The sequence below is a fragment of the Lepisosteus platostomus genome, unplaced genomic scaffold (assembly GCF_059453375.1).
Source record: "Lepisosteus platostomus isolate fLepPlt1 unplaced genomic scaffold, fLepPlt1.hap1 Scaffold_30_H1, whole genome shotgun sequence".
Classification (NCBI taxonomy): Eukaryota; Metazoa; Chordata; class Actinopteri; order Semionotiformes; family Lepisosteidae; genus Lepisosteus; species Lepisosteus platostomus.
The window spans coordinates 201,780-222,633 of record NW_028291658.1 but is presented as its reverse complement, the minus strand read 5'-3'; the positions used below and the strand labels follow the sequence as shown (position 1 = coordinate 222,633).

The 20,854-nt window shown below is 43.5% G+C and overlaps 6 non-coding genes across 6 annotated transcripts; all 6 read right to left on the bottom strand.

Annotated features, from left to right (window-relative positions):
• Positions 1–3,116: 3,116 nt before the first annotated feature.
• On the bottom strand, positions 3,117–3,198 carry trnas-aga (transfer RNA serine (anticodon AGA)). The gene has a single exon. It is a non-coding gene; the product is annotated as a tRNA-Ser (tRNA).
• Positions 3,199–5,657: 2,459 nt separating this feature from the next.
• Positions 5,658–5,730, bottom strand: trnar-ucu (transfer RNA arginine (anticodon UCU)). The gene has a single exon. It is a non-coding gene; the product is annotated as a tRNA-Arg (tRNA).
• A 1,935-nt stretch (positions 5,731–7,665) lies between these two features.
• trnar-acg (transfer RNA arginine (anticodon ACG)) lies at positions 7,666–7,738 on the bottom strand. Its single transcript has one exon. It is a non-coding gene; the product is annotated as a tRNA-Arg (tRNA).
• A 1,174-nt stretch (positions 7,739–8,912) lies between these two features.
• On the bottom strand, positions 8,913–8,986 carry trnak-cuu (transfer RNA lysine (anticodon CUU)). The gene has a single exon. It is a non-coding gene; the product is annotated as a tRNA-Lys (tRNA).
• Positions 8,987–14,804: 5,818 nt separating this feature from the next.
• trnag-ucc (transfer RNA glycine (anticodon UCC)) lies at positions 14,805–14,876 on the bottom strand. Its single transcript has one exon. It is a non-coding gene; the product is annotated as a tRNA-Gly (tRNA).
• A 3,153-nt stretch (positions 14,877–18,029) lies between these two features.
• trnas-acu (transfer RNA serine (anticodon ACU)) lies at positions 18,030–18,111 on the bottom strand. The gene has a single exon. It is a non-coding gene; the product is annotated as a tRNA-Ser (tRNA).
• Positions 18,112–20,854: the final 2,743 nt, after the last annotated feature.

Sequence of the window (20,854 nt, the reverse complement as noted above, 5' to 3'; positions counted from 1 at the left end):
ATATGTACAACAGGAGTCTCCTACTAAAGCATAGACTCCTCCAGATGCTGCATTTTGAAGGTCCAGCACGAACCTGTTCTGAAGTGCCATTAATCTAACTCCCCTTAATTCTTGTTTGATAGCGTCTAAGCCTTCTAACGTGATATTAATAAAAGAGTACATTTCATAAAAAGTCGCATGGGTGAGGCTGTAGAATGAGGCATTAAAGCACATATATAACAAGATGCATTAAATTTCTTTAACTTTACAGTATGATTTATAAATTTATACCACAAATTACTCATATCCCCCTCATTATCAGTTTCATTCAGCCAGTTTGTATACAAAGACGCTTCGTGTTTAGTTTCTTCCTCTTTTGGGGTGGTGACAGGCTTCTACATAAAAAGGAAAAAGGCTTAGCACATCAGTCCCAAGCAGGTTATCCCCATCTGTCCTTGTGGAGACATCACTCCTGCACTTTGCTCAGTTCGTTTGTGACCTTTTTACAGTGGGAAGCATGAATCCAGGGCACCATTTCTGTGACCTTCACAGCAGTGGCAGTGGTCAGCAGCACCTGGTACAGCCCCCTCCACCTGAGTGAACACCATTTCTTTTTCCTGAAGTCTTTCACCAGAATCCAGTCTCCTTATTCACTCATTAGTTCTTACAGCACAGGTAAATCCCTGTGGGCTGGAGCCCAGCATAATCCTAGGCTTTTTTGGTCAACATTGGTCAACAGATTGGTCAACAACTGGGTAATAACTCTTAGAAAAATCTACAGATTGTTCCCCTGCCTCAGCTGTGACGTTTTGTAGAACAATTCTAGCTGAAGTTGTAAAATTTCTCTTTGTTCCGTTCCTGCAAAACATCTTATTATGAACAAACAAACCACAATAATCATTTGCATCTAGGGGAATCACTCCCAAGGGTAACCCCCCTTAAAGCTATATTGTTCTACCCATCAGGTTCTGCCACTAGATAAGAGAACCTTTCCCATGAAATCATTTTTTGACCTTCATGATCCCTTCAGGGCGTACAATTAGCACAGAAGCAGCAGCTTTAGTCCACATGTTTTTCAAACAGGATATTAACGATATGATCATAACGAATAATACCAGACCCACAAATATGTATTGAACCAGAGACCCTCTCCATGTTCCTAGCACAGACTGTAGCCATGCACCAATACCCCAATCATCTGGATTGCAGGATTTACGAAGAAAATTATTTTCGCAGTAATTAATTTATTATATTTACTATATTTATTATACACGTGTAAATTAATTACTGCGAAAATAATTTACTTCGTACACTGTGCAGAGTGCCGTATACTCCTAGTTGCGGCACACACGATACATACAGTAAAAAGCCTCAGGCACTGTGTTAGATGTGTTTTCGACGTTATATATGCGTTTATTAATGTCGTCGATTTTACGGTTGCAATTCGACGTTGATTATACGTCGAGGCGACGTATATATACGTATAGCCGTATTTTCGCCGTGAATATACGTATATTCGACGAATCAATGCCCACTGGGTAAACTCTTGAGCAAACTCTGAACCAGCTCTAAGGAAAAGAATCCGATTAGACGTTACTTTGACTCATCTTTTTACGCTCAGTGCTGGATTGCTCAAACTCCAGCTAGGGTTAGGGTTAGCATTCCCACGCTACTTAGACACTTTGTTTACGCTCAGTGCTGGATTTTGGGAACTTCAGGACGAGTGGGAATTTTCTCCTATCTGTCAATTCTGTTTTGTTTTGGAGACTCTTGGCTGCCTATGTTGTACAGTGCAGCGTGAAGGAAACATTTTCCAAAACTGTGTCAGCTCAAAAGTTGTAAGAAAACCTCTCCAGCTGCTTTAACTCTCTTCATTTTTGTCATTTAATGTGACACTCGATGTATAACTGGAGCCTCACATATGCAAATGGTGAGGCTCCAGTTCGACACCACTTTACAGTATCTGACAAAAGCATGGCAGACTGTGCCATGACCGGCAGATAACTTCTGCATATTTTTACCATATTAAACATTGGAAATCCAACCACTTGCATTTGTGACACTTGATTTTGAATCCACCTAAGACACTCTTAAATCTTCAAACACTTTTCTCTTCTCCCGCAACACTCTTGTCTGTCGGCACTATGTGGCAGCGTTGCATGACAACCCATCTCACCACGGAAAGGAACCTAACAGCTTTGGTAAGAGAGGAGAAAAGAACCTGGCCCGTACGGGGATCAAACCCGTGACCTTGGCCATATTAGCACCACGCTCTAACCAACTGAGCTAACCGACCTCACGACGGTGGTCCTCTCTGTGCTGCAAAAAATCGAACTCAGGGAATTTCTTTTGCCCTCCTTTGAATAGAAAGCCGTGTAATTCAGTGTACGGGCTTTCTCGTGCAGTTTCATGGTTCTTGTAACCCAAATCCTACACTGGCCTGAAGTGTCCCCCTATTTCACAGCATTTTTCAGCTGATTTAAAATGTACCTAAAGGAGAAGCATTATTGAAGACCATCAATTACCAAGAGCTTTTGTCAAAGGTTTTGGTGGTCATTTTTAATGACCACAGAGCACTATGACCTCGGTTTTACATCTCATCCGAAAGACAGCGCCCTTTTACAACACAGCGTCTCCGTCACTATGCTGGGACATCGGGACCCGCACAGACCTCAGGGTGAGCGCCCCCCCGCGGGCACCATTAACACCGCTTCCAGCTGGAAGCTTTGTTTTTCCCTGTAGCTTACACTCATCCGGGTACTGACCTGGCTCACACCTGCTTAGCTTCAGTGGGTTTTCAGTTGCGAGTTGCAAGGGGATGCAAGTGATGGAGCCGCTCGCTGCAAAAGCCACTGTATTGGCCGGGAATCAAACCCAAGCCTCCCGCGTGGCAGGCAAGAATTCTACCACTGAACCACCAATGCTCAGTGCCTGGGCCTTCAAAAAAGACGCTTTTTTGGTGCTCTGTGCAAAAAGCGTCGACATATGCTTCCAGCTGCAAAATGCCATTCGCGGATGCTGAAGAATTTATTTCCAAGGCAGCGGGTACAAGCGATTGGGCGTTTTAAGACCACCAGGAACAGCAAAGAGGCGCGCTTCTTTGCTTGCGCCGGAACACACCGACTGGAGGCGGACAACGTAATCGGCAGGATTCGAACCTGCACGGGGAGACCCCAATGGATTTCTAGTCCATCGCCTTAACCACTCGGCCACGACTACAGCAAGCCCCGCTGCCGCTGCGTTCTTGCTACAATCTTACATGGATCGCGAGGCGCCGGCGGAAGCCTATTTCAAAGTCGTTCTCCGTTTCAAAAAAACATTTCCAAAATACAAGCCTTGCAGACAGACACGCCTCAGAGGACTTAAGGGTGGCTTCATGTCGGAATGATAAAGTCTCCCCGTCCGGACATGAAAATGCCACTTTGTTACACACAAAAAAAGAATCAACAACAGAGAAATGCCCACAAGCATTTGAAAAGCCGCACCACGTCGCACTTGAAATAGCTCTTACATTAGTGGTAGACGCAGGAATCGCCTTTTTATTTACGCTCTTACCAACGCGATGGAAAGCAAAACAAAGCAAAGCAGAGCAAAACAAAACGAACAAACGAAAACCCTCACGTCCCGCACTTGCATATAACGCCGTTACGTGCCCAAGCGGTATTGTACGTCATCCTAGCACTGCACGCCGGTGCGTATGGTATATGGGAACGAGCACACGCCACGAATCGTCTCGAATCACTCCCTACAGCTGTAAGGTGCCTAGAAGCGTGCACCCCCAACATTCTTCTTTGCTCATCTGTGAAAGGTAAACTCTTGAGCAAACTCTGAACCAGCTCTAAGGAAACTAATCCAATTAGATGTTACTTTGACTCATCATTTAAGGGATCCTTGTTAATTGGAGAAATCAATGATTTCGAATGAATTCTGAATGCGTTAAAAGACAGCTATACACAGAAAACATGCAGGACACTGCTCATGATGTTTCCCAAGCCGAAACAGTGCGTTTTTCCAAGCCATCTGACCAAGCCTGCCCACTGAAAACTGCAGGAGATCGTGTAAAGACGTTCAAGTTTGTAACTACTGCACGCACAGGAAGCAGAATAAATTCCTCTATTCAAACTGTCAAAGGTTTGCTTTGCGAACGCTGCAGGACATCGCACAATCTCTTTTGAACAGGGACAAACGATTTCTTATGGGGCGCAGTAAGTACAGACGTTTAAAAAGCTCCACTCATGCCAATGATGCAGCATGAAGAAGCGCAACCTAAAGTTTGCATTCCTAGCACTGTTGCATTCCCCGCATCAGTAGCTAAGAGAATATAATTTACGACTCTTGTTAATGCAGTTTCAGAAACCAGACTGAAATTTCTCAAGTATATTATTTGAATCCATTTGATGTTGGGCAACAACTATTCTTTCAAGACTTTTAGATTGAAATGGGACCTTTGAGACAGGCCTGTAGTTGTTAAGAACTTGTGGATCCAAATTTGACTTCTTAAGGAGCGGTCTAAGAACCACTACCTTAAATTGATCATGTACGACGCCTGACGCAAGCGATGCATTCATCATACTAATTATAGGTCCTGCCAGTCCTTCGAGGGAATCTTTGACTAGCTGAGTGGGGATGGGATCTAGCAAACAGGTGGTTTACTTTGTCTTACGTCTGTGTTCATGAGTCCACCATAAGAAGAAATCTGAACAGGAGTGGTGATCATGCGAGGTCACCACGGAGGAAACCACTGCTCTCCCCCCAAAAAAAACCACCACTGCCCCTCTCAAGTTTGCTAAAGACCACATGGATGTTCCACAACTCCTGGAACAATGTTCTGTGGACAGACGTGACAAAAGTTGAACTTGTTGGTAAATGTGCACAGCGTTATGTTTGGAGATAACAAAGCACCGCATACCAACTCCAAAACCTCATCCCACCTGGGAAGCATGGCGGAGGCTGTACGGCTTGCAATCATCGAGGGACCGATGAATTCCGAGATGTATCAGGAAATTCTACAGCAGAATGTCAGGGTGTCTGCCTGTGATCTATAACTCAAAAGACGCTGGGTCATGCAGCATGACAAAAACAAAGGAGTACATCAACAACAGAGTGGCTGAAACAGAAGAAATTCCGTATGTTGGGATGGCCAAGTAAGAGTCCTGACCCCAATCCCATTGAAGTGCTGTGGCGTGATCTGAAGCAGGCCATTCAGCGCAAGACATCCCAAAAATATACATGAACTGAAACAGTTTTGCATAGAGGAATAGGCCAAAATACCTCCTAACCGCTGCTCAGGTCTGACAAGCCGCTACAGAAAGTGGGGGTTGAGGTTTTTGTCATAAAGGAGGTTCCACTAGCTCCTTAATATAAGGGTTCACGTACTTTTTCCATCAATGACCTTGATTGTTTAAACCATTTGGTCAATAAAGAAACAGCAATGTCAAATGTTGGGCGTGTGTTGTTTGTGAAATCAGACTCTCTTTATTAATTATTATGACTTAGATAAAGATAAGATCACATGTTAGGAGCCATTCATGCAGAAATCCACATCATTCTGAAGGGCTGTTTACAAAAGTTTTTCTCCCAACTGTATGTGAGAGAAAAGCAGAGACGCTCACTGAGTAAGGTGGGGTTGCAGCTTTGCAAATCACAAGGACATTTGTATGCTCAAAATGGGACAGGAGCATCCCAGATGGGACTCAAACCCACAATCCCTGGCTTAGAAGGCCAGTGCCTTATCCATTAGGCCACTGGGGCACACTGGGTTGGGTCGATCACGCTGATGAAGAGCCAGTTTAGTTTTCCTTTGCTTTTTCAAAGGGATCCCCAAAATTAGGGAAGTTAGGCAGCAGAAGGTTTACTGTGACCTGAGAAGGACCGGCATCCAATCACGGTGGTACACACACACGCTCTCACTCATCTGAGCTACACGGCTACCAAGATGATCTCAGGTGCGCCGAGCTGGTACGGAACATATTGAACTGATCGACGGCGAATTGTCTCTCAGACAGGCTTTTCACCTCTGAGCTCCCTGACTGACAGTAATCAGCTAGGTAGTGAAACAGTCAGCTGCTTCTAAGCCTTAAACAGCTTAAACAGTTTACCTTGCACAGATGCACAAAGATTAATGATGGGGGTGCACGCTTCCAGGCGCCTTACAACTGTAGGGACTGATTAGAGACAATTCGTAGCTTGTGCTCATTTCCCTCTATTCCCCGTGTTGCAGTGGTAGGATGACGTAAATTCCTGCTTCGACACGTAACGGCATTATAATCAAGTGCAGGAGCTGAGGGCTTTAGTTTTGTTTCGTTTTCCATGGCGTTCGTAAGCGCGCAAATCAAAGGCAATTCCTGCGTCTAACACGAATGTAAATGCTTTTGAAAGTGCAGTGTGGTGCAGCTTGTAAAATCCTTGTCCACATTTTTGGTTTGTTGATGTTTTTTCTGTCTGCCAAAGTTGCATTTTGACATCCGGACTGGGGGACTTTACCATTTGAACGTGAAGCCAGCCTTAAACCCTCTGAGGCGTGTCTGTCTGCCGGCACGAATCTTGTGAAAGGTATTTTTTTTAACGAAGACCAACTTTAAAAAGGTTTCCGCAGCCACCTCGCAGTCCGTGTTTGATTATAGGAGGAATGCGGCGGCGTTGAGCTCGCATTTGTCGTGCTCGAGTGGTTAAGGTGATGGGCTCGAAATGCGTTGGGGCTTCCCCGCGCAGAGTCGAAACCTGCCGACTCCGGCGTCTGCCGCACGTCGCCTTGTGCCTGCGCGGCAGAGGCGAAGTGCCGCTTCTCCTTTCCTGGTACTATAACAACGCGAAATCGTTTGGACCCGCTGCCGTGGAAATCAATTCTTCAGATAACCACGCATTTTGCGTTCGAACCTCTGGTGCTCTACTTATGCCTTTGAAAACCTAATGAATAAAGCTGAAAGAACCGACACGATATGTAGGTGCTGGTAAAGCACGCAGTAAAGAACTGTTAACAGCAAGGGTTTCAGTGGGTTAACTGAGGAGAAGGCGTGATCGCTAATTGTTGACTTTTTATTTGGTGTAAGAAACACTCTTACTGTGCATGACGTGCAACAAATGTAGCCACAGAAATTGCATCACGCTTTCATGTATGCTATTGCAGACACCAACGTTGCCTAGATAGAAAACCGAAATAGCCGTGGGTTTGCTTGCCGGTCTGAAGGATCTCTCTTCGAATCTCTATAATTTGTCAATGAAAGTAAAAGGCGCTGCAATCTCATACGTTCAGAATCAAACCCGCAGCTGTTGTTCGACTTTATTTCTTGACTAATTACAACTGAGTGTCGCATGAGCAGTTACGTAAACTTGTCTGGTATATTTGAACACAAATGCCGTTCTTCAATTAAAACTAACAGTACATTGTCAGGGACATTCAGTTCTATACAAACAAGAGACAGACAAGAGAATATTTCTACCGTTCATGTGGACTACGTGTTGACTTACTGATCGGAATAATTGAAAGGTTCGGGCTCATAGCCGATGCAGTGCGTGCTAATTAGAACAGCAACGCTGAGCTCTCAGCACCGTACTGAGCCCAGGTGTTTTTCTAAAGCTGTCAGGTGCAGTTCATTTACATGAAGGAAATCTCTTACTGGGTACGATTACAATGCAGTAAGTAGCACAGACTTCTTAGGGAGTAGCCCGATGCGTTTAAAAACGACCTGAGTCAGGCAGGAGTCGAACCTGCAATCTCCTGATCCGTAGTCAGACGCGTTATCCATTGCGCCACTGGCCCTGGTGTGACAGTGCAGGACTGTAACCCAGTGAGATCAGCACTGCAACTAGTAAAATATTACCCCCGGTCCATTCTTTTCCAAAAGTGAGAAACACCTGTTTTCTACATCTTGTCTGTTTTAAAACCATATCTCTTTAAACCAAACCAAGAGTTTGTCTTTTGCACTGATATTCTGATTCATTTCGATTTCAAAGAAAAAAAAAACATAATCTTCCAAAGCATCATAAAATTGTCCATTCTTCCAGACTCTACTTCTCTCTTGTAGTAGTACAGCAGACCTTTCCAGGTGAGCAGATCACAGAGTCCGAAATATGCTTCCTCCGTCAAGCAAAGTACCTGAACATGACTCTGTCTTCATAAAAGCGCCCCTGTAATAAAGAAATTAAATCCGAAATCAAGAGGGCAGTTGCCTACTGAAGTTCAAGAAGTCATCAATTTTAACCTAGCAACACATTAAAGGCTGCATCTATACAAGTACGATTCTAGAAATGCTCACCAGATTACGTTTTAAGAAGGAACTGCGCCTCAGGTTCCGCCGAGATCTTAACTTGGATGGCAGGATTCAGAGTCCGGAGTGTGGACTGATGGCGCACGGAGGGTCCACATACTGTGGATCCCTCAGTTTTCTTCCGCGTGTTTAAACCGCCAGCGTGTGACTCCCCTGTCCCCGTGACCTCATTGCTCTGCTCTCTCCTCTGTGCAGCCGAGCCCGATTCACGGTAAAGTGAAAAAAAAAAGATGCCCTCAACGTGGGATTTACTCTGGATTGAGGATAGCTGTCACCTTTTTATCGTTGAACAGGATGTATGTGATGTGGCGACTAGGTTCAATTTTGTATCCTCTTTAAAAGATTAAGGACTGGGGTGAGCGTGATTTACCACCCTTTCAGCTAAGAACCCGACATGAGCACCGTTTAAGCTGCATAGACTCGGTCGTTTAACTCTTCTCCATTAGCAGGGTTAAGGTTAAAGAAAAAAAACATTGCTGACTTCTTTTTTTTTGCCAGCCGCTAGCGCTGATTAGCAATGTTTGTATTTCATGTTTTGCAAGTTCCATCCATTTTAAGAAAAACAAGTCGCGTTAAAGACAGGAAATGAATACTTGCATTTAATTAAGTCTAGCCGTAGGCGGTTGTCTGTAAAGACCAGTTCTGTTCGAGAAGACAGAACAAAGAAGGCACCACTGGGATTCGGACTCAGGATCTCCTGTTTAAGAGACAAGCGCTTTAACCAACTAAGCCACGGCGCCCCGGGAGGGTTGTCCTTTTGCAGCCACTTGGACACACCACTCAGACACATCTGCATTCGGTGTGTGCTCCGCCTGCTTGCTGAGCAAGTTGCCACCTTTACATACAATAGCAACATCGACACCAAGAGAAAGGATGACAAATGGCTTTTATCTGGAACTTTTCATGTCCAAGGAGCTCAATGTGCTTTCTGTGTACAACAGGGCCACTGAACTCCACACTGGCCACTGAACCACAGCAGTGGCTTGCTGGCTTGACATCTCCCAAGGAAAATGTTGAAATCGCATGTGGAACAGGAAAATGACCCTCGAGTACGAGGGGAAAAAAAAGAAAAAGATCATCTGGAGCGCGCCAACCCATGTCCGGACAGCCCAGTTTCGCCGACAAGGTGGCTGAGTGGTTGAGGTGATGGACTGCTAAGCCATTGTGCTCTGCACGCATGGGTTCGAATCCCGTTCTCATCGCTCTCCATGTCTGACACGTGTGCCTGTTCGACGTCGGCCCTCCTGTTGTTTGCTCTGGTGCTAGAGCCGTACATTTTCTAGCAGTGGCTGAACATGGTATAGTAGGCCAACGTCGGTATCGTGCAGTGACAGTAACAGTACTTACTGCACCCCATAAGAAATCGTTTGTCCCTGTTCAAAAGAGATTGTGCGATGTCCTGCGGCATTCGCAAAGCAAACCTTTGACAGTTTGAAAAGACGAATTTATTCTGCTTCCTGTGCGTGCAGTAGTTACAAAGTTGAACGTCTTTACACGATCTGCTGCAGTTTTCAGTGGGCGGGCTCTGTCAAATGGCTTGGAAAAACGCACTGTTTCGGCTAGGGAAACATCATGAGCAGTGTCCTGCATGTTTTCTGTGTATAGCTGTTGTGGGCATTTCTCTGTTGTTGATTCTTATTTTGTGTGTAACAAAGTGGCATTTTCATGTCCGGACGGGGAGACTTTATCATTCCGACATGAAGCCACCCTTAAGTCCTCTGAGGCGTGTCTGTCTGCAAGGCTTGTATTTTGGAAATGTTTTTTGAAACGGAGAACAACTTTGAAATAGGCTTCCGCCGGCGCCTCGCGATCCAGGTAAGATTGTAGCAAGAACGCAGTGGGAACGGGGTTTGCTGTAGTCGTGGCCGAGTGGTTAAGGCGATGGACTAGAAATCCATTGGGGTCTCCCTGCACAAGTTCGAATCCTGCCGACTATGTTGTCCGCCTCCAGTCGGTGTGTTCCGTCGCAAGCAAAGAGGCGCGAATGAGGAATGGGCCCCTGAGACAGTCATTTGCCTGTTTCACAAATGATCGTATTTTACTAGAGATTCTGTTTGGGATTCAGATGTGCATTCGGACAGCAATCCCTTTCAAGAAATGATACGTTCTGGATGAGGTCAAAGGTGCTGGAACACTGTATTTAGGATGTGTTTGCAGTGATTGTGTGTCTCCTGCTTCAACGCAGTGATATATAGATGTGCTCCTGTAATTTATTGGTACAAGCCCAGGGCAGTAAGCAGTCTGAGGATTTATTTCCAGACGGCATAGAGCAGTGAAGCAGTGAAGTAGTGCAACACACTGGATCATTATATTATTTGAATCTATTCTACTTAAATTATTACATTATACACAACTTGAGTTCATTTTAAAAATTAAAAGGTAATGAAAGGAATGCATATTCATGAGGAAGATTATACAGATATGCATGTGATAATCTTCCTTTTATCATGTAGTGCGTCATTTGGACACTTTGTGGGCTTGAAATACAAAGAAAATCATGTTCTATGGTACAAGATAAATACAAAACTTAAGATTTTATTTTAATTAGATTTGTTTATAAAGCATAAGCAATCATTTAATACATTAATATATGTGAAAATGACATTTTAGCATCATATTACATACAGGTCTCTAGCTTCAACACAGTGATATATATATATGCTCAGTGATTTATTGGTACATGCCCAGGTCAATAATCAGAATGAGGATTTATTTCCAGACGGGCTACAGGTAGTGTTGTGAAATACTTCAACACACTGGATCGCAGATTTAGACCCCCTGCACTCTTACTCCTTAAAAACCAAAGAAATGAAGATATGTAGCAATCACATTGCAACAGGGCTGACAGTGACTTAATGCTTATACTAGTGGACTTCTGGTACCTTTAGGGTACGGTGTTCCCTGAAGGGCTCTCAAACCCCGCATTTCAGATGCCTAGCTGTTTCGCTGATGTGTTGCACCTCAGAATCACTTTTAAACCTTACCTCTGGTATCTTTAATCCCTATTGCTCAACGCATGGTGAAAGTATTGCATAAATGTGTCTGAAAATGAGCAATGGGCACCTGAGAGACTCATTTGCCTGTTTCACAAATGATCATATTTGACTAGAGATTCTGTTTGGGATTCAGTTGTGCATTCTGACAGCAATCGCTTTCAAAAAACGATACATTCTGGATGAGGTCAAGGTGCAGGAACACTGTATTTAGGATGTGTTTGCACTTATTCTGTGTCTCTAGCTTCAACACAGCGATATATGTATATGCTCACTGATTTTTTGGTACATGCCCAGGGCAATAATCATTATGAGGAATTATTTCCAGATGTGCTAGGGGTAGTGTTGTGAAATACTTCAACACACTGGATCGCAGGTTTAAACCGCCTGCACTCTTACTCCTTAAAAACCAACAAATGCAGATATGTAGCAATCATATTGTAGCAGACACTCATTTGCCTGTTTCACAAATGATCATATTTTACTAGAGATTCTGTTTGGGATACGGATGTGCATTCTGACCGCAATCTCCTTATCGCGGCTTTGCCCTTCTTGGCTCTTTGGACAATATCTCCATCTTGTGGTCGTTGTTGGTAATGTCTAGACAACATCTCCATCTTGTGGTCGTTGTTGGTAATGTCTTCTTATGCCCTTTTTTATTTTAATTCTCTATTAGTTGATTCTAGAATCTCTACAATGGAGTTGAAAACATCAGTTTTATAGCAGACAATATGACATTATTTATAGTCCAATTAGAAACTTATTACCCTGTTTTTAACATAATAACAAATTAAAATTGATTAAAACTAAGTTTGGAACACCAGGGAACATAACAAATGATTTTTAGGAAAACCATGAGGTTCTCTGTGTCCGATGCCTGCAAGGGGAGAAAGCTAGAATCCTTTGATTTTTTCAAAATTTGAAAATAAACATCATTTAACAACAGCTTTCATTCCTAGGAGTGAAAAACAACCATTTTTGAAGACATATTAGTTTCTAAAACACTACAATAAAGTTAAAAACATCCGTTTTATATTAAATTATTTTGTGTGAAATTTGTCATTTTTTGCACTATTTTTAATAAAATCTCTAATTAAAAGTGATTAAAATTAAGTTTGTAACAACAAGGAACACAAAAAAAAAAGATTTTAAGGAAAAAAATGATGTCTTCTGTGCCAGGTGCCTGCAAGGGGAGAAAGCTAGAATCCTACCCAGGCTCCTGGAGCTCTGTCCTGGCTAAAGGAGGGTGAATCCATCCCCTTCAAAGCTCCATGAAAAAATGATATTTTTAAATTTGAAAAAAAACATTATAGAACAACATCTCTTGGTCCACAGAGAGCAACAATCCAACTTTGAAGAAAATCCATTGACTGATCCCCGAATCCTGAAGTTTCTTCGCATGATATCGGGCTTGCAACCACTTTCTGGAAAACGATGAAAAATGCCAAAAATGAAAAAGAAGTTATCAATTCTAGAGCCTAAGAGGAAAACAAGACAAATGTATATCTCCAAATAATTTTATGTGCTTCAGAAGAGCCCATACATGCATACATGAAACCACGCCCGTTTGCACGTAAGCAGACATGGTTGCACAAACGACTGCATGAAAGCACGCATGCATGCGAAGTCATCCTGTTGAGCATTTGAAAAGCCGCACCACGCCGCACTTGAAATAGCTCTTACATTAGTGGTAGACGCAGGAATCGCCTTTTTATTTACACTCTTACCAACGCGATGGAAAGCAAAACAAAGCAAAGCAGAGCAAAACAAAACAAACAAACGAAAACCCTCACGTCCCGCACTTGCATATAACGCCGTTACGGGCCCAAGCGGTATTGTACGTCATCCTAGCACTGCACCCAAGGGCGTAAGGTATATGGGAACGAGCACACGCCACGAATCGTCTTGAATCACTCCCTACAGCTGTAAGGCGCCTTGAAGCCTGCACCCCCAACATTCTTCTTTGCGCATCTGTGAAAGGTAAACTCTTGAGCAAACTCTGAACCAGCTCTAAGGAAACTAATCTGATTAGACGTTACTTTGACTCATCTTTTTACTCTCAGTGCTGGATTGCTCAAACTCCAGCTAGGGTTAGGTTTAACATTCCCACACTACTTAGACACTTTGTTTACGCTCAGTGCTGGATTTTGGGAACTTCAGGACGAGTGGGAATTTTCTCCTATCTGTCAATTCTGTTTTGTTTTGGAGACTCTTGGCTGCCTATATTGTACAGTGCAGCGTGAAGGAAACATTTTCCAAAACTGTGTCAGCTCAAAAGTTGTAAGAAAACCTCTCCAGCTGCTTTACCTCTCTTCATTTGTCATTTAATGTGACAATCGATGTATAACTGGAGCCTCACATATGCAAATGGTGAGGCTCCAGTTCGACACCACTTTACAGTATATGACAAAAGCATGGCAGACTGTGCCGGACCAGCTGGTAACTTCCGCTTATTTTGACCATATTAAACATTGGAAATCTTCCCACTTGCATTTGTGACACTTGATTTTGGCTCCACCTAAGACACTCTTAAATCTTCAAACACTTTTCTCTTCTCCCGCAACACTCTTGTCTGTCGGCACTGTGTGGCAGCGTTGCAGGACAACCCATCTCACCACGGAAAGGAACCTAACAGCTTTGGTAAGAGAGGAGAAAAGGACATGGCCCATACGGGGATCGAACCCTCGACCTTGGCGTTATTAGCACCACACTCTAACCAACTGAGCTAACCGGCCTCATGACAGTGCCCCTCTCTGTGCTGCAAAAAATCGAACTCAGGGAATTTCTTTTGTCCTCCTTTGAATAGAAAGCCGTGTAATTCAGTGTACGGGCTTTCTCATGCAGTTTCATGGTTTCACAGCATTATTCAGCTGATTTTAAATGTACCTGAAGGAGAAACATTATTGAAGACCATCAATTACCAAGAGCTTTTGTCAAAGGTTTTGGTGGTCATTTTTAATGACCACAGAGCGCTGTGACCTCGGTTTTACATCTCATCCAAAAGACAGCGCCCTTTTACAACACAGCTTCTCCGTCACTATATTGGGAGATTGGGACCCGCACAGACCTCAGGGTGAGTGCCTCCCCGCTGGCCCCATTAACACCACTTCCAGCTGGAAGCTTTGTTTTTCCCTGTAGCTCACCCTCATCCAGGTACTGACCTGGCTCACACCTGCTTAGCTTCAGTGGGTTTTCAGTTGCGAGTTGCAAAAGTTGGGATGCAAGTGATGGAGCCGTTCGCTGCAAAAGCCACTGCATTGGCCAGGAATCGAAACCAAGCCTCCTGCGTGGCAGGCGAGAGTTCTAACAATGAACCACCAATGCTCAATGCCTGTACCGTCAAAAAAGACGCTTTTTTGGTGCTGTGTGCAAAAAGCGTCGACATCTACTTCCAGCTGCAAAATGCCATCCGCGGACGCTGTGAATTTATTTATTTAGACACCGCTCAGAATCCCCTGTAAGATTCTCCTTCAATTCCGTTTTGCAGTGCTTTAGCTCTTTCAAAAGGCTTTGCTTTGCTAGTCACAATCCAAGGCTTGTGACAGCATTTGAAAACACTTGCCACTGCGTTGGCCGGGAATCGAACCCGGGTCAACTGCTTGGAAGGTAGCTATGCTCACCACTATACCACCAACACATGCCCGGGGGATCCCTCCAGGACACCACCAGAGAATGCTCACGATTTCAGAAGCTGTCTCCGGGACGTGCTGATTCCACACATCCTGAATAAATCATGTTATTGTTAGTTGCTGTAGCTAGACGTTCAAATGAGTTTCATGGCCAGATGGACTGTGTCCTCAAGTGGTATAGTATTGCAGTAAGACAGCACGATGCCTGCAAGACTTTGTCACGCTAAACGCCACAGATTGAGTTTGTCCGTTCGTGTCAGTCGTCCTGCAGCCACGGGAAGTGGGACACAAACATGCTGCAATGCTTTCAAGACATTAGGATTTGTTTGTGCAACATCTGAGAAGAGTACTTGTGGCTTGAATGTGACTGATCAAGGTGTTTAAAGACAGAGACTGAAAACTGTTAAAGGATGAGTCAAAGTAACGTCTAATCGGATTAGTTTCCTTAGAGCTGGTTCAGAGTTTGCTCAAGAGTTTACCTTTCACAGATGCGCAAAGAAGAATGTTGGGGGTGCACGCTTCAAGGCGCCTTACAGCTGTAGGGAGTGATTTCAGACGATTCGTGGCGTGTGGTTATCTGAAGACTTGCTTTCCATGGCAGCGGGTCCAAGCGATTTCGCGTTGTTATAGTACCAGGAAAGGAGAAGCGGCACTTCGCCTCTGCCGTGCAGGCAAAAGGCGACGTGCGGGAGACGCCGGAGTCGGCAGGTTTCGAACCTGCGCGGGGAAGCCCCAACGCATTTCGAGCCCATCGCCTTAACCACTCGACCACGACAAAAGCGCGACTCGTGGCGTGTGCTCATTCCCATATACCGTAGGCCCCGGGGTGCAGTGCTAGGATGACGTACAATACCGCTTGGGCACGTAACGGCGTTATATGCAAGTGCGGGACGTGAGGGTTTTCGTTTGTTCGTTTTGTTTTGCTCTGCTTTGCTTTGTTTTAGTTTCCATCGCGTTGGTAAGAGCGTAAATAAAAAGGCGATTCCTGTGTCGACCACTAATGTAAGAGCTATTTCAAGTGCGCCGTGGTGCGGCTTTTCAAATGCTTAACAGGATGATTTCACATGCACGCGTGCTTTCATGCAGTCGTGTGTGCAACCATGTCTGCTTACGTGCAAACGGGCGTGGTTTCATGTATGCAAAAAACTTTCCTGGGCTCTTCTGAAGCACATAAAATTATTTGGAGATATACATTTGTCTTGTTTTCCTCTTAGGCTCTAGAATTGACAACTTTTTTTTCATTTTTGGCATTTTTCATCATTTTCCAGAAAGTGGTTGCAAGCCCGATATTATGCGAAGAAACTTCAGGATTCGGGGATCAGTCAATGGATTTTCTTCAAAGTTGGATTTTTGCACTCTGTGGACCAAGAGATGTTGTTCTATAATGTTTTTTTTTTCAAATTTAAAAATATCATTTTTTCATGGAGCTTTGAATGGGATGGATTCACCCTCCTTTAGCCAGGACAGAGCTCCAGGAGCCTGGGTAGGATTCTAGCTTTCTCCCCTTTCAGGCACCTGGCACAGAAGACATCATTTTTTTCCTTAAAATCTTTTTTTTTTGTGTTCCTTGTTGCTCCAAACTTAATTCTATTCACTTTTAATTAGAGATTATATTAAAAATAGTGCAATAAATGACTAATTTCACTAAAAATACTAAAAGTAATATAAAACAGATGTTTTTAACTTTATTGTAGTGTTTTAGAAACTAATATGTCTTCAAAAATGGTTATTTTTCACTCCTAGGAATGAAAGCTGTTGTTATATGATGTTTATTTTCAAATTTTGAAAAAGCAAAGGATTCTAGCTTTCTCCCCTTGCAGGCATCGGACACAGAGAACCTCATGGTTTTCCTAAAAATCATTTTTTATGTTCCCTGGTGTTCCAAACTTAGTTTTAATCAATTTTAATTTGTTATGTTACAAACAGGGTAATAAAGTCTTAATTGGACTATAACTAATGTCATATTGTCTGCTACAAAACTGATATTTTCAGCTCTATTGTAGAGATTCTAGAATCAACTAATAAAGAATTGAAATAAAAAAAGGGCATAAGAAGACATTACCAACAACGACCACATGATGGAGATATTGTCTAGACATTACCAACAACGACCACAAGATGGAGATATTTTCCAAAGAGGCAAGAGGGGCAAAGCTGCGATAAGGTAAAATCATTTTTTGAAAGAGATTGTTGTCAGAATGCACATCCGTATCCCAAACAGAATCTCTAGTAAAATATGATCATTTGTGAAACAGGCAAATGAGTGTCAGCTACAATATGATTGCTACATATCTGCATTTGTTGGTATTTAAGGAGTAAGAGTGCAGGTTTAAACCTGCGATCCAGTGTGTTGAAGAATTTCACAACACTACCTCTAGCACATATGGAAATAAATCCTCATAATGATTATTGCCCTGGGCATGTACCAAAAAATCAGTGAGCATATATATATATATATCACTGGGTTGAAGCTAGAAACACAGAATAACTGCAAACACATCCTAAATACAGTGTTCCAGCACCTTTGACCTCATCCAGAACGTATCATTTCTTGAAAGGGATTGCTGTCCGAATGCACATCTGAATCCCAAACAGAATCTCTAGTAAAATACGATCATTTGTGAAACAGGCAAATGACTGTCTCAGGGGCCCATTTCTCATTGTCAGACACATGTATGCAATGCTTTCACTGTGCATTGAGCAATAGGGATCAAAAACACCGCAGGTAAGGTTAGAAGTCATGTTCTATGATCATTTCTTTCAGCATTAGGGACTAAATATACTAAACGTATGATGCTAAAATGTTATTTTTACATATATTAATGTAATAAATGATTGCTTATGCTTTATAAACAAATCTAATTATAATAAAAGCTTAAGTTTTGTATTTATCTTGTACCATAGAACATGATTTTCTTTGTATTTCAAGCCCACAAAGTGTCCAAATGATGCACCTTTGACCTCATCCAGAACGTATCATTTCTTGAAAGGGATTGCTGTCCGAATGCACATCTGAATCCCAAACAGAATCTCTAGTAAAATACGATCATTTGTGAAACAGGCAAATGACTGTCTCAGGGGCCCATTTCTCATTGTCAGACACATGTATGCAATGCTTTCACTGTGCATTGAGCAATAGGGATCAAAAACAGAATGGAAACCAACAAGGATGGGATTTGAACCCATGCATGAAAAGCACAATGGATTAGTAATCCATCACCTTAACCACTCGGCCACCTCATCAACAAAACTGGGCTGTCCCAACTGGGTTGGCGTGCTCCAGATGATCTTTTTCTTTTTTTTCCCTTGTACTCGCGGGTCATTTTCCTGTTCCACATGCGATTTCAACATTTTCCTTGGGAGATGTCAAGCCAGCAAGCCACTGCTGTGGTTCAGTGGCCAGCGTGGAGTTCAGTGGCCCTGTTGTACGCAGAAAGCACATTGAGCTCCTTGGACATGAAAAGTTCCAGATAAAAGCCATTTGTCATCCTTTCTCTTGGTGTCGATGTTGCTATTGTATGTAAAGGTGGCAACTTGCTCAGCGAGCAGGCGGAGCACACACCGAATGCAGATGTGTCTGAGTGGTGTGTCCAAGTGGCTGCAAAAGGACAGCACTCCCGGGGTGCTGTGGCTTAGTTGATTAAAGCGCCTGTCTAGTAAGCAGGAAGCCCTGGGTCTGAATCCCAGTGGATAACCGTCTACGGCTAGACTTAATTAAATGCAAGTATTCATTTCCTGTCTTTAACACAACTTGTTTTTCTTAAAATGGATGCAACTTGCAAAACATGAAATACAAACCTTGCTAATCAGCGCTAGCGGCTGGCAAAAAAAAAAGAAGTCAGCAATGTTTTTTTTCTTTAACCTTAACCCTGCTAATGGAGAAGAGTTAAACGACCGAGTCTATGCAGCTTAAACGGTGCGCACGTCGGGTTCTTAGCTGAAAGGGTGGTAAATCACGCTCACCCCAGTCCTTAATCTTTTAAAGAGGATACAAAATTGAACCTAGTCGCCACATCACATACATCCTGTTCAATGATAAAAAGGTAACATCTATCCTCGCTCCAGAGTAAATCTCACGTTGAGGGCATATTTTTTTTCACTTTACCGTGAATCGGGCTCGGCTGCACAGAGGAGAGAGCAGAACAATGAGGTCACGGGGACAGGGGAGTCACACGCTGGCTGTTTGAACACGCGGAAGATCACTGAGGGATCCACAGTATATGGACCCTCCGTGCGCAATCAGTCCGCACTCCGGACTCTGAATCCTGCCATCCGAGTTAAGATCTCGGCAGAACCTGAAGCGCAGTTCCTTCTTAAAACGTAATCTGGTGAGCATTTCTAGAATCGTACTTGTATAGATGCAGCCTTTAATGTGTTGCTAGGTTAAAATTGATGACTTCTTGTATTTCAGTAGGCAACTGCCCTCTTGATTTCAGATTGAATTTCTTTATTACAGGGGCGCTTTTATGATGACAGAGTCATGTTCAGGTACTTTGCTTGATGGAGGAAGCTCATTTCGGACTCTGTGATCTGCTCACCTGGAAAGGTCTGCTGTACTACTACAAGAGAGAAGTAGAGTCTGGAAGAAGGGACAATTTTATGATGCTTTGGAAGGTAGTTTTTTTTTCTTTGAAATCGAAATGAATCAGAATATCAGAGCAAAAGACAAACTCTTGGTTTGGTTTAAAGAGATATGGTTTTAAAACAGACAAAATGTAGAAAACAGGTGTTTCTCACTTTTGGAAAAGAATGGACCGGGGGTATTTTACTAGTTGCAGTGCTGAGCTCACCGGGTTGCAGTCCTGCAGTGTTGCACCAGGGTCAGTGGTGCAATGGATAACACGTTTGACTACGGATCAGGAGATTGTAAGTTCGACTTCTGCCTGGCTCGGGTCGTTTTTAAACGCATCAGGCTACTCCCTAAGTAGCCTGTGCTACTTACTGTATTGTAATCGTACCCAGTAAGAGATTTCCTTCATGTAAATGAACTGCACCTGACAGCTTTAGAAAAACACCTGGGCTCAGTACGGTGCTGAGAGCTCAGCGTTGCTGTTGTTCTAATTAGCACGCACTGCATCGGCTATGAACCCGAACTTTTCAATTATTCCGATCAGTAAGTCAACACGTAGTCCACATGAAAGGTAGAAATATTCTCTTGTCTGTCTCTTGTTTGTATAGAACTGAATGTCCCTGACAATGTACTGTTAGTTTTAATTGAAGAACGGCATTTGTGTTCAAATATACCAGACAAGTTTACGTAACTGCTCATGCGACACTCAGTTGTAATTAGTCAAGAAATAAAGTCGAACAACAGCTGCGGGTTTGATTCTGAACGTATGAGATTGCAGCGCCTTTTACTTCCATTGACAAATCATAGAGATTCGAAGAGAGATCCTTCAGACCAGCAAGCAAACCCACGGCTATTTCGGTTTTCTATCTAGGCAACGTTGGTGTCTGCAATAGCATACATGAAAGCGTGATGCAATTTCTGTGGCTACATTTGTTGCACGTCATGCACAGTAAGAGTGTTTCTAACACCAAATAAAAAGTCAACAATTAGCGATCACGCCTTCTCCTCAGTTAACCCACTGAAACCCTTGCTGTTAACAGTTTTTTACTGCGTGCTTTACCAGCACCTACATATCGTGTCGGTTCTTTCAGCTTTATTCATTAGGTTTTCAAAGGCATAAGTAGAGCACCAGAGGTGCGAACGCAAAATGTGTGGTTATCTGAAGAATTGATTTCCATGGCAGCGGGTCCAAGCGATTTCGCGTTGTTATAGTACCAGGAAAGGAAAAGCGGCACTTCGCCTCTGCCGCGCAGGCACAAGGCGACGTGCGGCAGACGCCGGAGTCCGCAGGTTTCGAACCTGCGCGGGGACTCCCCAATGCATTTCGAGCCCATCGCCTTAACCACTCGAGCACGACAAATGCGAGCTCGCCGCCGCCGCATTCCTCCTATAATCAAACACGGACTGCGATTTGGC